The sequence below is a fragment of the Schistocerca piceifrons genome, chromosome 9 (genome assembly GCF_021461385.2).
Source record: "Schistocerca piceifrons isolate TAMUIC-IGC-003096 chromosome 9, iqSchPice1.1, whole genome shotgun sequence".
NCBI lineage: Eukaryota > Metazoa > Arthropoda > Insecta > Orthoptera > Acrididae > Schistocerca > Schistocerca piceifrons.
Window position 1 is genome coordinate 3051939 of NC_060146.1, and position 16989 is coordinate 3068927.

Sequence of the window (16989 nt, forward strand, 5' to 3'; positions counted from 1 at the left end):
ATCAGGTTTACTGTATCCTTCTGACCTTCTTATTGACGATGAAACACAGAAATTGCATCGGAATTAAATACAAAAGGCACAATGCCGACTTCAGTACATATAGGCTGACTTTTCCTGCTGTCTATGATTTGAACCATTCCTGTGGCACTAGTCATAGATTTGGATGCTTCACTTCAGGATTACTGTATCCCTCTGACCTTCTTATTGACGATGTAACACAGAAATTGCATCGGAATTAAATACAAAAAGCACAATGCCGACATAAGTACAAGAAGACTGACTCTTCTTACTGTCTATGTTTTGAACCATTCCTGTGACACTAGTTATAGATTCCGATGCTTCACTCCAGGTTTACTGTGTCCCATGGACCTTCTTATTGACGATGAAACACAGAAATTGCATCGGAATTAAATACAAAAGGCACAATGCCGACATAAGTACAAGAAGACTAACTCTTCTTACTGACTATGTTTTGAACCACTCCTGTGACACTAGTAGTAGTTTCCGATGCTTCACTTCAGGTTTACTGTATCCCTTGGACCTTCTTATTGACGATGAAACACAGAAATTGCATCGGAATTAAATAGAAAAGGCACAATGCCGACTTAAGTACAATAAGACTGACTCTTCTCACTGTCTATGTTTGAACCATTCCTGTGACACTAGTTATAGATTCCGATGCTTCACTTCAGGTTTACTGTGTCCCTCAGACCTTGTTATTGAAGATGAAACACAGAAATTGCATGGGAATAAAATACAAAACTCACAATGCCGACGTAAGTACGAGAAGACTGACTCTTCCTAGTGTCTATGTTTTGAACCATTTCTGTGACACTACTTATAGATTCCGATCCTTCACTTAGGGATAACTGTATCCCTCTGACCTTCTTATTGACGATGAAACACAGAAATTGCATCGAAATTAAATAGAAAAGGCACAATGCCGACTTAAGTACAAGACGACTGACTCTTCTTACTGTCTATGTTTTGAACCATTCCTGTGAAAGTAGTTACAGATTCCGATGCTTAACTTCAGGTTTACTGTATCCCTCTGACCTTCTTATTGACGATGAAACACAGAAATTGCATCAGAATTAAATAGAAAAGGCACAATGCCGACTTAAGTACAAGACGACTGACTCTTTTTACTGACTATGCTTTGAACCATTCCTGTGACACTAGTTATAGATTCCCATGCTTCACTCCAGGTTTACTATATCCCTTGGACCTTCTTATTGACGACGAAACACAGAAAATGCATCAGAATTAAATAGAAAAGGCACAATGCCGACTTAAGTACAAGAATACTGACTCTTCTTACTGTCTATGTTTTTAACCATCGTTGAGACACTAGTTATAGATTCCGAAGCTTCACTCCAGGTTTACTGTATCCATTGAACATTCTTATTGACGATGAAACACAGAAATTGCATCGTTATTAAGTACAAAAGGCACAATGCCGACTTAAGTACAAGAATACTGACTCTTCTTATTGTCTATGTTTTGAACCATCCCTGTGACACTAGTTATAGATTCCGATGCTTCACTCCAGGTTTACTGTATCCTTTGGACCTTCTTATTTCCGATGAGACACAGAAATTGCATCGGAATTAAATTGGAAAGGCACAATACCGACTTAAGTACAAGAAAACTGACTCTTTTTACTGTTTATATTTTGAACCATTCCTGTGACACTAGCTATAGATTCCGATGCTTCACTTCAGGTTTACTGTATGCCTGTGACCTTCTTATTGACGATGAACCACAGAAATTGCATCGGAATTAAATACAAAAGGCACAAAGCCGACGTAAGAACAAGAAGAGTGATTCTTCTTACTGACTTTGTTTTGATTCATTCCTGTGACACTAGGTATAGATTCCGATGCTTCACTTCAGTTTTACTGTATCCCCCTGACCTTCTTATTGACGATGAAACACAGAAATTGCATGGGAATTAAATACAAAAGGCACAATGCCGACTCAAGTACTAGAAGATTGACTCTTCTTACTGTCTATGTTTTGAACCATTCCTGTGACACTAGTTATAGATTCAGACTCTTCACTTCAGGTTTACTGTATCCAGCTGACCTTCTTATTGACGATGTAACTCAGAAATTGCATCGGAATTAAATACAAAAGGCACAATGCCGACTTAAGTACAAGAAGACTGACTCTTCTTACTGTTTATGTTTTGAACCATGTCTGTGTCACTAGTTATAGATTCCGATGCTTAACTCCAGGTTTACTGCATCCCTTGGACCTTCTTAATGACAATGAAACACAGAAATGGCATCGGAATTAAGTACAAAAGGCACAATGCCAACTTAAGTACAAGAAGACTGACTCTTCTTACTGACTATATTTTGAACCATTCCTCTGACACTAGTTATTGATTCCGATGCTTCACTTCAGGTTTACTGTATCCCTTGGACCCTCTTATTGACGATGAAACACAGAAATAGCATCGGAATTAAATACAAAAGGCACAATGCTGACTTAAGTACAAGAAGACTGACTCTTCTTCATGTCTATGATTGAACCATTCTTGTGACACTAGTTATAGATTTCGATGCTTCACTTCAGATTTACTGTATCCCTCTGACCTTCTTATTGACGATGAAACACAGAATTTGCAACGGAATTAAATACAAAAAGCACAATGCCGACATAAGTACAAGAAGACTGACTCTTCCTACTGTCTATGTTTTGAACTATTCCTGTGACACTAGTTGTAGATTCCGATGCTTCACTTCAGGTTTACTGTATCCCTCTGACCTTCGTATTGACGATGAAACACAGAAATTGCATCGGAATTAAATAAAAAAGGCACAATGCCGACATAAGAACAAGAAGACTGACTCTACCTACTGTCTATGTTTTGAAACATTCCTCTGACACTAGTTGTAGATTCCGATGCTTCACTCCAGGTTTACTGTATCCCTTGGACCTTCTTATCGACGATGAAACACAGAAATTGCATCGGAAATAAATTGAAAAGGCACAATGCCGACTTAAGTACTAGAAGACTGACTGTTCTCATTGTCTATGTTTTGAACCATTCCTGTGACACTAGTTATAAATTCCGATGCTTCACTTCAGGTTTACTGTATCCCTCTGACCTTCTTATTGACGATGAAACGCAGAAATTGCATCTTAATTAAATACAAAAGGCACAATGCCGACTTAAGTACAAGAAGACTGACTCTTCTTACTGACTATGTTTTGAACCATTCCTGTTACACTAGTTATAGATTCCGATGCTTCACTCCAGGTTTACTGTATTCCTTGGACCTTCTTATTGACGATGAAACAAAGAAATCGGATCGGAATTAAATAAAAAAGGCACAATGCCGACTTAAGTACAAGAAGACTGACTCTTCTTACTGACTATGTTTTGAACCATTCCTGTGAAACCAGTTATAGATTCCGATGCTTCACTCCAATTTTACTGTCTCCCTTGGACCTTCTTATTGACGATGAAACACAGAAATTGCATCGGAAATAAATTGAAAAGGCACAATGCCGACTTAAGCACTAGAAGACTGACTCTTCCTACTGTCTATGTTTTGAACCATTCCTGTGACACTGGTTACAGATTCCGATGCTTCACTTCAGGTTTAATGTATCCCTTGGACCTTCTTGTTGACGATGAAAGTCAGAAATTGCATCGGAATTAAATACAAAAGGCACAAAGCCGACGTAAGAACAAGAAGAGTGATTCTTCTTACTGACTTTGTTTTGATTCATTCCTGTGACACTAGGTATAGATTCCGATGCTTCACTCAAGGTTTACTGTATCCCTTGGACCTTCTTATTGACAATGACACACAGAAATTGCATCGGAATTAAATACAAAATGCACAATGCCGACTTAAGTACAAGAAGACTGACTCTTCTTACTGACTATGATTTGAGCCATTCCTGTGACACTAGTTATTGATTCCGATGCTTCACTCCCGGTTTTTCTGTATCCCTTGGACCTTCTTATTGACGATGAAACACAGAAATTGCATCGGAATTAAATACAAAAGGCACAATGCCGACTTAAGTACAAGAAGACTGACTCTTCTTACTGATTATGTTTTGAACCATTCCTGTGACACTAGTTATAGATTCCGATGCTTCACTTCAGGTTTACTGTATCCCTCTGACCGTCTTATTGACGATGAAACACAGAGATTGCATGGGAATTAGATACAAAAGGCACAATGCCGACTCAGGTACAAGAAGTCTGGCTCTTCTTACTGTCTATGTTTTGAACCTTTTCTGTGAGACCGGTTTTAGATTCCGATGCTACACTTCAGGTTTACTGTCTCCCTTGGACCTTCTTATTGACGACGAAACACAGAAATTGCAACGGAATTACATGCAAAAGGCACAATCCCGACTTAAGTACAAGAAAACAGACTCTTCTTAATATCTATGTTATGAACCATTCCTGTGACACTAGTTGTAGATCCCGATGCTTCACTTCAGTTTTACTGTATCCCCCTGACCTTCTTATTGATGATGAAACACAGAAATTGCATGGGAATTAAATACAAAAGGCACAATGCCGACTCAAGTACTAGAAGATTGACTCTTCTTACTGTCTATGTTTTGAACCATTCCTGTGACACTAGTTATAGATTCAGACTCTTCACTTCAGGTTTACTGTATCCAGCTGACCTTCTTATTGACGATGTAACTCAGAAATGTCATCGGAATTAAATACAAAAGGCACAATGCCGACTTAAGTACAAGAAGACTGACTCTTCTTACTGTTTATGTTTTGAACCACGTCTGTGTCACTAGTTATAGATTCCGATGCTTAACTCCAGGTTTACTGCATCCCTTGGACCTTCTTATTGACGATGAAATACAGAAATTGCATCGGAATTAAATACAAAAGGCACAATGCCGACATAAGTACAAGAAGACTGACTCTTCTTACTGACTATGTTTTGAACCACTCCTGTGACACTAGTAATAGTTTCCGATGCTTCACTTCAGGTTTACTGTATCCCTTGGACCTTCTTATTGACGATGAAACACAGAAATTGCATCGGAATTAAATAGAAAAGGCACAATGCCGACTTAAGTACAATAAGACTGACTCTTCTCACTGTCTATGTTTGAACCATTCCAGTGACACTAGTTATAGATTCCGATGCTTAACTTCAGGTTTACTGTATCCCTCTGACCTTCTTATTGACGATGATACGCAGAAATTGCATTGGAATTAAATACAAAAGGCACAATGCCGACTTAAGTACAAGAATACTGACTCTTCTTACTGTCTATGTTTTTAACCATCGTTGAGACACTAGTTATAGATTCCGAAGCTTCACTCCAGGTTTACTGTATCCATTGAACATTCTTATTGACGATGAAACACAGAAATTGCATCGTTATTAAGTACAAAAGGCACAATGCCGACTTAAGTACAAGAATACTGACTCTTCTTATTGTCTATGTTTTGAACCATCCCTGTGACACTAGTTATAGATTCCGATGCTTCACTCCAGGTTTACTGTATCCTTTGGACCTTCTTATTTACGATGAGACACAGAAATTGCATCGGAATTAAATTGGAAAGGCACAATACCGACTTAAGTACAAGAAAACTGACTCTTCTTACTGTTTATATTTTGAACCATTCCTGTGACACTAGCTATAGATTCCGATGCTTCACTTCAGGTTTACTGTATGCCTGTGACCTTCTTATTGACGATGAATCACAGAAATTGCATCGGAATTAAATACAAAAGGCACAATGCCGACTTAAGTAGAAGAAAACTTTCACTTCTTACTGTCTATGTTCTGAATCATTCCTGTGACACTAGTTATAGATTCCGATGCTTCACTTCAGGTTTACTGTATCCCCCTGACCTTCTTATTGACGATGACCCAAGATATTGCATCGGAATTAAATAGAAAAGGCACAATGCCGACTTAAGTACAAGAAGACTGACTCTATCTATTGTCTATGTTTGAACCATTCCGGTGACACTAGTTATAGATTCCGATGCTTCACTTCAGGTTTACTGTATCCCTCTGACCTTCTTGTTGACGATGAAACACAGAAATTGCATCGGAATTAAATACAAAAGGCAGAATGCCGACTTAAATAAAGAAAGACTGTCTCTTCTTACTCTCTATGTTTTGAACCATTCCTGTGACACTAGTTATGGATTCCGATACTTCGCATCAGGTTTACTGTATCCTTCTGACCTTCTTATTGACGATGAAACACAGAAATTGCATCGGAATTAAATACAAAAGGCACAATGCCGACTTCAGTACATATAGACTGACTTTTCCTGCTGTCTATGTTTTGAACCATTCCTGTGGCACTAGTCATAGATTTGGATGCTTCACTTCAGGATTACTGTATCCCTCTGACCTACTTATCGACGATGTAACACAGAAATTGCATCGGAATTAAATACAAAAAGCACAATGCCGACATAAGTACAAGAAGACTGACTCTTCCTACTGTCTATGTTTTGAACCATTCCTGTGACACTAGTTATAGATTCCGATGCTTCACTTCAGGTTTACTGTATCCCTCTGACCTTCGTATTGACGATGAAACACAGAAATTGCATCGGAATTAGATGAAAAATGCACAATGCCGACATAAGAACAAGAAGACTGACTCTACCTACTTTCTATGTTTTGAACCATTCCTCTGACACTAGTAATAGATTCCGATGCTTCACTCCAGGTTTACTGTATCCCTTGGACCTTCTTATTGACGATGAAACACAGAAATTGCATCGGAAATAAATTGAAAAGGCACAATGCCGACTTAAGCACTAGAAGACTGACTCTTCCTACTGTCTATGTTTTGAACCATTCCTGTGACACTGGTTACAGATTCCGATGCTTCACTTCAGGTTTAATGTATCCCTTGGACCTTCTTGTTGACGATGAAAGTCAGAAATTGCATCGGAATTAAATACAAAAGGCACAAAGCCGACTTAAGTACAAGAAGAGTGATTCTTCTTACTGACTTTGTTATGATTCATTCCTGTGACACTAGGTATAGATTCCGATGCTTCACTCAAGGTTTACTGTATCCCTTGGACCTTCCTATTGACAATGAAACACAGAAATTGCATCGGAATTAAATACAAAAGGCACAATGCCGACTTAAGTACAAGAAGACTGACTCTTCTTACTGACTACGATTTGAACCATTCCTGTGACACTAGTTATTGATTCCGATGCTTCACTCCCGGTTTACTGTATCCCTTGGACCTTCTTATTGACGATGAAACACAGAAATTGCATCGGAATTGAATACAAAATGCACAATGCCGACTTAAGTACAAGAAGACTGCCTCTTCCTACTGTCTATGTTTTGAACCATTCCTGTGACACTAGTTATAGATTCCGATGCTTCACTACAGGTTTACTGTATACCTCTGACCTTCTTATTGACGATGAAACACAGAAATTGCATCGGAATTAAATAAAAAGACACAATGCCGACTTAAGTACAAGAAGGCTGACTCTTCTTACTCTCTATGTTTTGAACCTGTCATGTGACACTAGTTATAGATTCCGATGCTTCACTCCAGGTTTACTGTATTCCTTGGACCTTCTTATTGACGATGAAACACAGAAATCGGATCGGAATTAAATAAAAAAGGCACAATGCCGACTTAAGTACAAGAAGACTGACTCTTCTTACTGACTATGTTTTGAACCATTCCTGTGACACCAGTTATAGATTCCGATGCTTCACTTCAGGTTTACTGTATCCCTTGGACTTTCTTATTGACGATGACACACAGAAATTGCATTGGAATTAAATAGAAAAGGCACAATCCCGACATAAGTACAAGAAGACTGACTCTTCCTACTGTCTATGTTTTGAACCATTCCTATGACACTAGTTATAGATTCCGATGCTGCACTCCAGGTATTCTGTATCCCTTGGACCTTCTTATTGACGATGAAGCACAGAAATTGCATCGGAATTAAATAAGAAAGGCACAATGCCGACATAAGAACAAGAAGACTGAGTCTACCTACTGTCTATGTTTTGAACCATTCCTCTGACACTAGTTATAGATTCTGATGCTTCACTCCAATTTTACTGTATCCCTTGGACCTTCTTATTGACGATGAAACACAGAAATTGCATCGGAAATAAATTGAAAAGGCCCAATGCCGACTTAAGCACTAGAAGACTGACTCTTCCTACTGTCTATGTTTTGAACCATTCCTGTGACACTGGTTACAGATTCCGATGCTTCACTTCAGGTTTAATGTATCCCTTGGACCTTCTTGTTGACAATGAAAGTCAGAAATTGCATCGGAATTAAATACAAAAGGCACAAAGCCGACTTAAGTACAAGAAGAGTGATTCTTCTTACTGACTTTGTTTTGATTCATTCCTGTGACACTAGGTACAGATTCCGATGCTTCACTCAAGGTTTACTGTATCCCTTGGACCTTCTTATTGACAATGAAACACAGAAATTGCATCGGAATTAAATACAAAAGGCACAATGCCGACTTAAGTACAAGAAGACTGACTCTTCTTACTGACTATGATTTGAACCATTCCTGTGACACTAGTTATTGATTCCGATGCTTCACTCCCGGTTTACTGTATCCCTTGGACCTTCTTATTGACGATGAAACACAGAAATTGCATCGGAATTGAATACAAAATGCACAATGCCGACTTAAGTACAAGAAGACTGCCTCTTCCTACTGTCTATGTTTTGAACCATTCCTGTGACACTAGTTATAGATTCCGATGCTTCACTACAGGTTTACTGTATACCTCTGACCTTCTTATTGACGACGAAACACAGAAATTGCATCGGAATTAAATAAATAGACACAATGCCGACTTAAGTACAAGAAGACTAACTCTTCCTACTGTCTATGTTTTGAACTTTTGCTGTGACAATAGTTATAGATTCCGATGTTTCACTTCAGGTTTACTGTATCCCTTGGACCTTCTTATTGACGATGAGACACAGATATTGCATCGGAATTAAATACAAACGGCACAATGCCGACTTAAGAACAAGCAGACGGGCTCTCCTTACCGTCTATGTTTTGAACCTTTCCTGTGGGACCATTTTTAGATTACGAAGCTTCACTTCAGGTTTACTGTATCCCTTGGACATTCTTATTAACGATGAATAACAGAAATTGCATCGGAATTATTTACAAAATGCACAATGCCGTCATAAGTACAAGAAGACTGACTCTTCTTACTGACTATGCTTTGAACCATTCCTGTGACAATAGTTATAGATTCCGATGCTTCACTCCAGCTTAACTGTATCCTTTGGACCTTATTATTGACAATGAAACACAGAAATTGCATCGGAATTAAATACAATAGGCACAATGCCGACTTAAGTACAAGAAGGCTGACTCTTCTTACTGACTATGTTTTGAACCATTCCTGTGACACCAGTTATAGATTCCGATGCTTCACTTCAGGTTTACTGTATCCCTTGGACTTTCTTATTGACGATGACACACAGAAATTGCATCGGAAATAAATTGAAAAGGCACAATGCCGACTTAAGTACAAGAACGCTGACTCTTCTTACTGTCTATGTTCTGAACCTGTCATGTGACACTAGTTATAGATTCCGATGCTTCACTCCAGGTTTACTGTATTCCTTGGACCTTCGTATTGACGATGAAACACAGAAATCGGATCGGAATTAAATAAAAAAGGCACAATGCCGACTTAAGTACAAGAAGACTGACTCTTCTTACTGACTATGCTTTGAACCATTCCTGTGACACCAGTTATAGATTCCGATGCTTCACTTCCGGTTTACTGTATCCCTTGGACTTTCTTATTGACGATGAAACACAGAAATTGGATCGGAATGAAATACAAAAGGCTCAATGCCGACTTAAGTACAAGAAGACTGACTATTCTTACTGACTATGATTTGAACCATTCCTGTGACACTACTTATAGATTCCGATGCTGCACTCCAGGTATTCTGTATACCATGGAGATTCTTATTGACGATGAAACACAGAAATTGCATCGGAATTAAATACAAAAGGCACAATGCCGACTTAGGTACAAGAAGACTGACTCTTCTTACTGACTATGTTTTGAACCATTCCTGTGACACTAGTTATAGATTCCAGTGCTTCATTTCAGGTTTACTGTATCCCTTGGACCTTCGTATTGACGATGAAACACAGACATTGCATCAGAATTAAATACAAAAGGTACAATGCCGACTTAAGTACAAGAAGACTGACTCTTCTTACTGTCTATGTTTTTAACCATTCCTGTGACACTAGTTACAGATTCCGATGGTTCACTCCAGGTTTTCTGTATCCCTAGGACCTTCTTATTGACGATGAAACACAGAAATTGCAGCGGAATTAATCCAAACGGCACAAGGCCGACTTAAGTACAAGAAAACGGACTCTTCTTACTGACAATGTTTTGAACCATTCATGTGACACTAGTTATAGATTCCGATGCTTCACTCCAGGTTCACTGTATCCCTTGTACCTCCTCATTGACGATGAAACACAGAAATTGCATCAGAATTAAATACAAAAAGCACAATGCCGACATAAGTACAAGAAGACTGACTCTTCCTACTGTCTATGTTTTGAACCATTCCTGTGACACTACTTATAGATTCCGATGCTTCACTTCAGGTTTACTGTATCCCTCTGACCTTCGTATTGACGATGAAACACAGAAATTGCATCGGAATTAGATAAAAAATGCACAATGCCGACATAAGAACAAGAAGACTGACTGTACCTACTGTCTATGTTTTGAACCATTCCTCTGACACTAATTATAGATTCCGATGCTTCACTCCAGGTTTACTGTATCCCTTGGACCTTCTTATTGACGATGAAACACAGAAATTGCATCGGAAATAAATTGAAAAGGCACAATGCCGACTTAAGTACTAGAAGACTGACTGTTCTCACTGTCTATGTTTTGAACCATTCCTGTGACACTGGTTACAGATTCCGATGCTTCACTTCAGGTTTAATGTATCCCTTGGACCTTCTTGTTGACAATGAAAGTCAGAAATTGCATCGGAATTAAATACAAAAGGCACAAAGCCGACTTAAGTACAAGAAGAGTGATTCTTCTTACTGACTTTGTTTTGAGTCATTCCTGTGACACTAGGTACAGATTCCGATGCTTCACTCAAGGTTTACTGTATCCCTTGGACCTTCTTATTGACAATGAAACACAGAAATTGCATCGGAATTAAATACAAAAGGCACAATGCCGACATAAGTACAAGAAGACTGACTCTTCTTACTGACTATGATTTGAACCATTCCTGTGACACTAGTTATTGATTCCGATGCTTCACTCCCGGTTTACTGTATCCCTTGGACCTTCTTATTGACGATGAAACACAGAAATTGCATCGGAATTGAATACAAAATGCACAATGCCGACTTAAGTACAAGAAGACTGCCTCTTCCTACTGTCTATGTTTTGAACCATTCCTGTGACACTAGTTATAGATTCCGATGCTTCACTACAGGTTTACTGTATACCTCTGACCTTCTTATTGACGACGAAACACAGAAATTGCATCGGAATTAAATAAATAGACACAATGCCGAATTAAGTACAAGAAGACTAACTCTTCCTACTGTCTATGTTTTGAATTTTTGCTGTGACAATAGTTATAGATTCCGATGTTTCACTTCAGGTTTACTGTATCCCTTGGACCTTCTTATTGACGATGAGACACAGATATTGCATCGGAATTAAATACAAACGGCACAATGCCGACTTAAGAACAAGCAGACGGGCTCTCCTTACCGTCTATGTTTTGAACCTTTCCTGTGGGACCATTTTTAGATTACGAAGCTTCACTTCAGGTTTACTGTATCCCTTGGACATTCTTATTAACGATGAATAACAGAAATTGCATCGGAATTATTTACTAAATGCACAATACCGTCATAAGTACAAGAAGACTGACTCTTCTTACTGACTATGCTTTGAACCATTCCTGTGACAATAGTTATAGATTCCGATGCTTCACTCCAGCTTAACTGTATCCTTTGGACCTTATTATTGACGATGAAACACAGAAATTGCATCGGAATTAAATACAATAGGCACAATGCCGACTTAAGTACAAGAAGGCTGACTCTTCTTACTGTCTATGTTTTGAACCTGTCATGTGACACTAGTTATAGATTCCGATGCTTCACTCCAGGTTTACTGTATTCCTTGGACCTTCTTATTGACGATGAAACACAGAAATCGGATCGGAATTAAATAAAAAAGGCACAATGCCGACTTAAGTACAAGAAGACTGACTCTTCTTACTGACTATGTTTTGAACCATTCCTGTGACACCAGTTATAGATTCCGATGCTTCACTTCAGGTTTACTGTATCCCTTGGACTTTCTTATTGACGATGACACACAGAAATTGCATTGGAATTAAATAGAAAAGGCACAATCCCGATATAAGTACAAGAAGACTGACTCTTCCTACTGTCTATGTTTTGAACCATTCCTATGACACTAGTTATAGATTCCGATGCTGCACTCCAGATATTCTGTATCCCTTGGACCTTCTTATTGACGATGAAACACAGAAATTGCATCGGAAATAAAAAAAAAGGCACAATGCCGACATAAGAACAAGAAGACTGACTCTACCTACTGTCTATGTTTTGAACCATTCCTCTGACACTAGTTATAGATTCCGATGCTTCACTCCAATTTTACTGTATCTCTTGGACCTTCTCATTGACGATGAAACACAGAAATTGCATCGGAAATAAATTGAAAAGGCACAATGCCGACTTAAGCACTAGAAGACTGACTCTTCCTACTGTCTATGTTTTGAACCATTCCTGTGACACTGGTTACAGATTCCGATGCTTCACTTCAGGTTTAATGTATCCCTTGGACCTTCTTGTTGACGATGAAAGTCAGAAATTGCATCGGAATTAAATACAAAAGGCACAAAGCCGACTTAAGTACAAGAAGAGTGATTCTTCTTACTGACTTTGTTTTGATTCATTCTTGTGACACTAGGTACAGATTCCGATGCTTCACTCAAGGTTTACTGTATCCCTTGGACCTTCTTATTGACATTGAAACACAGAAATTGCACCGGAATTAAATGCAAAAGGCACAATGCCGACTTAAGTACAAGAAGACTGACTCTTCTTACTGACTATGATTTGAACAATTCCTGTGACACTAGTTATTGATTCCGATGCTTCACTCCCGGTTTACTGTATCCCTTGGACCTTCTTATTGACGATGAAACACAGAAATTGCATCGGAATTGAATACAAAATGCACAATGCCGACTTAAGTACAAGAAGACTGCCTCTTCCTACTGTCTATGTTTTGAACCATTCCTGTGACACTAGTTATAGATTCCGATGCCTCACTACAGGTTTACTGTATACCTCTGACCTTCTTATTGACGATGAAACACAGAAATTGCATCGGAATTAAATAAATAGACACAATGCCGACTTAAGTACAAGATTACTAACTCTTCCTACTGTCTATGTTTTGAACTTTTGCTGTGACAATAGTTATAGATTCCGATGTTTCACTTCAGGTTTACTATATCCCTTGGACCTTCTTATTGACGATGAGACACAGATATTGCATCGGAATTAAATACAAACGGCACAATGCCGACTTAAGTACAAGAAGACCGACTCCTCCTACTGTCTATGTTTTGAACTTTTCCTGTGAGAATAGTTATAGATTCCGATGCTTCACTTCAGGTTTACTGTATCCCTTGGACCTTCTTGTTGACGATGAGACACAGATATTGCATCGAAATTAAATACAAACGGCACAATGCCGACTTAAGAACTAGCAGACGGGCTCTTCTTACCGTCTATGTTTTGAACATTTCCTGTGAGACCAGTTTTAGATTACGAAGCTTCACTTCAGGTTTACTGTATCCCTTGGACATTCTTATTAACGATGAAACACAGAAATTACATCGGAATTATGTACTAAATGCACAATGCCGTCATAAGTACACGAAGACTGACTCTTCTTACTGTCTGTTATGAACCTAACCTGTGAGACCAGTTTTAGATTCCGATGCTTCACTTCAGGTCTACTGTATCCCTTGGACCTTCTTATTGACGATGAAACAAAAAAATTGTATCGGAATTAAATACAAAAGGCACAATGCCGACTTAAGAGCTAGAATGCTGTCTCTTCTTACTGTCTATGTTTTGAACCATTCCTGTGTCACTAGTTACAGATTCCGATGCTTCACTCCAGGTTTACTGTATCCCTCTGACCTTCTTATTGACGATTTAACACAGAAATTGCATCGGAATTAAATAAAAAAGGGACAATGCCGGCTTAAGTACAAGAAGACCGACTCTTCTTACTGACTATGTTTTGAACCATTCCTGTGACACTAGTTATTGATTCCGATGCTTCACTCCCGGTTTACTGTATCCCTTATACCTTCTTAATGACGATGAAACACAGATATTGCATCGGAATTAAATACAAAAGGCACAATGCCGACTTAAGTACAAGAAGACTGACTCCACTTACGGACTATGTTTTAAAACCATTCCTGTGACACTAGTTATAGATTCCGATGCTTCACTCCAGATTTACTGAATACCTTGGAATTCCTTATTGACGATGAAACACATAAATTGCATCGGAATTAAATACAAAAGGCACAATGCCGACTTAAGTACAAGAAGACTGACTCTTCTTCCTGTCTATGATTTGAACCATTCCTGTGATACTAGTTATAGATTCCGATGCTTAACTCAAGATTTACTGTATCCCTTGCACCTTCTTATTAACGATAAAACACAGAAATTGCATCGGAATTAAATACAAAAGGCACAATGCCGACTTAAGTACAAGAAGACTGACTCTTCTTACGGACTATGTTTTAAAACCATTCCTGTGACACTAGTTATAGATTCCGATGCTTCACTCCAGGTTTACTGAATACCTTGGAATTCCTTATTGACGATGAAACACAGAAATTGCATCGGAATTAAATACAAAAGGCACAATGCCGACTTAAGTACAAGAAGACTGACTCTTCTTACTGTCTATGTTCTGAACCATTCCTGTGTCACTAGTTACAGATTCCGATGCTTCACTCCAGGTTTACTGTATCCCTTGGAACTTGTTATTGACGATGAGACACAGAAATTGCATCGGAATAAAATACTAACGGCACAATGCCGACTTAAGTACAAGAAGACTGACTCTTCCTACTGTCTATGTTTTGATCCATTCCTGTGACACTAGTTATAGATTCCGATGCTTCACTCCGGGTTTACTGTATCCCTTGGACCTTCTTATTGACGATGAAACACAGACATTGCATCGGAATTAAATACAAAAGGTACAATGCCGACTTAAGTACAAGAAGACTGACTCTACTTACTGACTATGTTTTGAACCGTTCCTGTGACACTAGTTATAGATTCCGATGCTTTACTTCGGGTTTACTGTATCCTTTGGACCTTCTTATTGCCGATGAAACACAGATATTGTATCGGAATTAAATACAAAAGGCACAATGCCGACTTAAGGACAAGAAGACTGACTCTTCTTACTGTCTATGTTTTGAACCAATCCTGTGACACTAGTTACAGATTCCGATGCTTCACTCCAGGTTTTCTGTATCCCTTGGACCTTCTTATTGACGATGAAACACAGAAATTGCATCGGAATTAAATACAAACGGCACAAGGCCGTCTTAAGTACAAGAAAACTGACTCTTCATACTGACTATGTTTTAACCATTCCTGTGACACTAGTTATAGATTCCGATGCTTCACTCAAGGTTTGCTGTATCCCTTGGACCTTCTTATTGACGATGAAACACAGAAATTGCGTCGGAATTAAATAGAAAAGGGACAATGCCGACTTAAGTACAAGTAGACTGACTCTTCTTGCTGACTATGTTTTGAACCTTTCCTGTGACACTAGTTATAGATTCCGATGCTTAACTTCAGGTTTACTGTATCCCTCTGATCTTCTTATTGACGATTAAACACAGAAATTGCATCGGAATTAAATATAAAAGGCACAATGCCGACTTAAGTACAGGAAGACTGACTCTTCTTACTGACTATGCTTTGAACCATTCCTGTGACACCAGTTACGGATTCCGATGCTTCACTCCAGGTTTACTGTATCCCTTGCACCTTCTAATTAACGATAAAACACAGAAACTGCATCGGAATTAAATACAAAAAGCACAATGCCGACTTAAGTACAAGAAGACTGACTCTTCTTAAGGACTATGTTTTAAAACCATTCCTGTGACACTAGTTATAGATTCCGATGCTTGACTCCAGGTTTACTGAATACCTTGGAATTCCTTACTGACGATGAAACACAGAAATTGCATCGGAATTAAATACAAAAGGCACAATGCCGACTTAAGTACAAGAAGACTGACTCTTCTTACTGTCTATGTTTTGAACCATTCCTGTGTCACTAGTTACAGATTCCGATGCTTCACTCCAGGTTTACTGTATCCCTTGGAACTTGTTATTGACGATGAGACACAGAAATTGCATCGGAATTAAATACTAACGGCACAATGCCGACTTAAGTACAAGAAGACTGACTCTTCTTACTGTCTATAATTTGAACCATTCCTGTGACACTAGTTACGGATTCCGATGCTTCACTCCAGGTTTACTGTATCCCTAGGACCTTCTTATTGACGATGAAACACAGAAATTGCATCGGAATTCAATACAAACGGCACAAGGCCGACTTAAGTATAAGAAAACTGCCTCTTCTTACTGACCATGATTTGAAAAATTCCTGTGACACTAGATATAGATTCCGATGCTTCACTCCAAGTTTACTGTATCCCTTGCACCTTCTTATTGACGATGAAACACAGACATTGCATCAGAATTAAATACAAAAGGTACAATGCCGACTTAAGTACATGAAGACTGACTCTTCTTGCTGACTATGTTTTGAACCGTTCCTGT